The following is a 3,296-nucleotide window of genomic DNA, read 5'->3' as shown; positions in this document are numbered from 1 at the left end:
GTCACTAATCTTGGGAGAGAATACATAATATCTTTTCTAAATCTTTCATAGCTCCAAGACTATAATCTAGTGAAAACATACTTTCCCAATCATCCCCTCTTCCGCCACTTCCTCCTGCTCCGCCACCTCCTCCTTCACCGCCCCTCCATCTGCCACCCCCTCTTCCTCTATCCACTCTTTCTCTAACCCCTCTTCCGACGCCCCGCTGGGTCATCTCTTCACTGTGATTATAAAGAAATTTGTGAATAAAAATTATTTCAATCTAATAAAATAATAATCTTGGTACTTGCCTGACAACATACATGGTTGCACCGTTGTGCAGACTTATGTTAATTTTTCCCATGCCTATATACCATAAATAAAAATTAGGATTTAATGTTAGGTAAAGTATTTAAAATGTGAGGGTTGAATGATTGTTAAAGAATAACACGCTTTGTATATAACTCCAGCAATAAGTGATGAATTGTAAACTTATACCAGTTAACCGTACTTGCTGTGCCAACAAAGGACAACAATTTTGATTGTGAAATAATTAAGTAATATATATATATTATATATATAAATATTTGAAATTAGCAGTAACATTACCACCTTTTAAAATATTAATTGTTTTTAAAAATTTCACGTATCTTCATCTTAATCAGTTAAACTATTACACAAAAGAATATAAAGGCAGACAACCAAAACTTTAGTTCTATTAAAATAACATTAAACAACAAATATGCTCCAGAGCCATGTCGAATTTTAAAAATATATGCTCCAGGGCTATGTCAAATTTTACTTAAAATAACACTAAACAACAAATATGCTCCAGGGCTATGACAAATTTTAAAAATATATGCTCCAGGGCTATGTCAAATTTTACTTAAAATAATACTAAACAACAAATATGCGCTCCAGGGCTATTTCGAATTTGACTTAAAATAACACTAAACAACAAATATGCTCCAGGGCTATGTTCCGGAATTACGATGTGTTCAAAGAAATTTTTCCGAATCTTTGGAACTTGGTTGTGTTATATTTAACAATCCCCTGCACAAGTTGCGAGCTTGAAAGGATATTCAGCACCCTCCATATCTACGATCTACTATGTCGCAGACACGTCTGAACCACACCTGCGATCTAAATGTATTTAAAGAGCGTGTCGATTGCATTTCCCTGGCATCGGTAACCAAATCTACTGAAACCCATACAAAATCTAACTTGATGTTTATGACGTGTTAATCTTGCTTCTTTCCTAATCGAGTATTGCACAAATTTATACCAGCGGTTTCCTGTACTTGTTATCTCATAGGCGAATGCGTTGTTCCGAAGCTATCAGCGTAAAGAAAATAACTGGTTAGCACATCCACTATAAAACGATATATCAGTTTAGACGTTCTTTGAAAGTGCGACTATTGTTTTCAAAATTCGTGAGCTCTTAAAACCTAGGTTTATTACTACATAATACAGATTCACACGTTGATTATTTGCATCACAACAGCCATTCACACATTTATGATTTTGAAAGGCAGATGTTTTATAACTAACATAATGTTGGCAGTTTTGCGTTTATGGCCTCGAATGGCCAGTTTAGCGATGTTTTATCATAGGATTTACAACGTTGTGTCGCAAACCACAGAAACGAATTGCAACCACTGCAAAAACGATTCGAAATTTGCGACCTGCTAATTTTGGTTTGCCTATAACCTGAATCATAAAAACTTAAGGGCCTATGCTCTTACTATATCTTTTGTTTAATTAACAGCACTCTTATGTGAAGCAACACCATAATAAATTCAACTACCGACGATAAAATTTCGAAGTGGGTCATATATTACAACTCTACTGAAGAAAGATGGCAAGTGCACGACGTTGCGTACCATAAAAGTTAAGTATATTTGTGTTTTTATATTTAAAGAGTTGGATATAGCATTATTTAATAGCATTCGAATACAAAAGCATATTTTATGTTTTTAGATTTAGGCGTCATGACAACTGTTTTTCCGAACTACCATTGTTTATACGAATGAATTACCGTCAATAGGGAATGTAAAAATTAGAACATCGGTAATTCAAATTGATTAAGTAAACTTTTGTCGGAAAGGGTGTGTGGACTTATTCATTTACCTTGCTGCATTCATTACAGACTGAATGATGCATGTGGAAACGTATATAAGGGAGAAGCCTGTTCAACGTCAGAGCCATAGAAATACCGAGTAGTCCAACCCATTGTTACGTAAAACACAAATTGAACGGCAATTTGGGTCCAAATTAACACAGTAGGTATAGGGAAAATGTATGTTTTTCGGTAAATTACAGAAAAACTTGGGCCTAAAAACAAATTTAAAGGTTGAAAAATGTAAAAAACATGTGTTATTTGTTTTCTGTGTCTAAAAAAGTCAAAAATTAGAATTAGAAGCGGTTGATTTGAGACATTTTAGTCATTTAATGCGGCTAAATTTATACATTTTTTCTAAAAAATGTTTGGTAAGGTAAAATAGAAGCTGAAATAGAAGCTGTTTTACACCTTCCCACAATAGAAAAACACAAACAAAACTTAACAAGTTCGTTTAAACCCATTGTCAAAGTCACCACTTTTGCTCTATTTTGGACACACATAGACGGCAGTTGGACTACTCGGTGTTTATACGACTCTGTTCAACGTTCGAATGATGCATGTGGAAACGTATATAAGGGAGAAGCCTGTACAACGTCAGAGCCATAGAAATACCGAGTAGTCCACAACCCATCTGTTACGTACTACACAAATTGAACGGCAATTTGGGTCCAAATTAACACAGTAGGTATAGGGAAAATGTATGTTTTTCGGTAAATTACAGAAAAACTTGGGCCTAAAAACAAATTTAAAGGTTGAAAAATGTAAAAAACATGTGTTATTTGTTTTCTGTGTCTAAAAAAGTCAAAAATTAGAATTAGAAGCGGTTGATTTGAGACATTTTAGTCATTTAATGCGGCTAAATTTATACATTTTTTCTAAAAAATGTTTGGTAAGGTAAAATAGAAGCTGAAATAGAAGCTGTTTTACACCTTCCCACAATAGAAAAACACAAACAAAACTTAACAAGTTCGTTTAAACCCATTGTCAAAGTCACCACTTTTGCTCTATTTTGGACACACATAGACGGCAGTTGGACTACTCGGTGTTTATACGACTCTGTTCAACGTTCGAATGATGCATGTGGAAACGTATATAAGGGAGAAGCCTGTACAACGTCAGAGCCATAGAAATACCGAGTAGTCCACAACCGCATCTGTTACGTACTACACAAATTGAACGGCAATTTGGGTCCAAA

At 34.6% G+C, this 3,296-nt stretch overlaps 1 long non-coding RNA gene across 1 annotated transcript; it reads left to right on the top strand.

Annotated features, from left to right (window-relative positions):
* Window positions 1–1,364: 1,364 nt before the first annotated feature.
* LOC113475508 lies at window positions 1,365–2,062 on the top strand. The gene is made up of 2 exons (XR_003397254.1): window positions 1,365–1,874; window positions 1,960–2,062. It is a non-coding gene; the product is annotated as an uncharacterized LOC113475508 (long non-coding RNA).
* Window positions 2,063–3,296: the final 1,234 nt, after the last annotated feature.

This window comes from Ciona intestinalis, unplaced genomic scaffold, assembly GCF_000224145.3.
Source record: "Ciona intestinalis unplaced genomic scaffold, KH HT000700.1, whole genome shotgun sequence".
In the NCBI taxonomy this organism is placed as follows: domain Eukaryota; kingdom Metazoa; phylum Chordata; class Ascidiacea; order Phlebobranchia; family Cionidae; genus Ciona; species Ciona intestinalis.
This window is presented reverse-complemented; position numbering and strand designations above follow the sequence as displayed.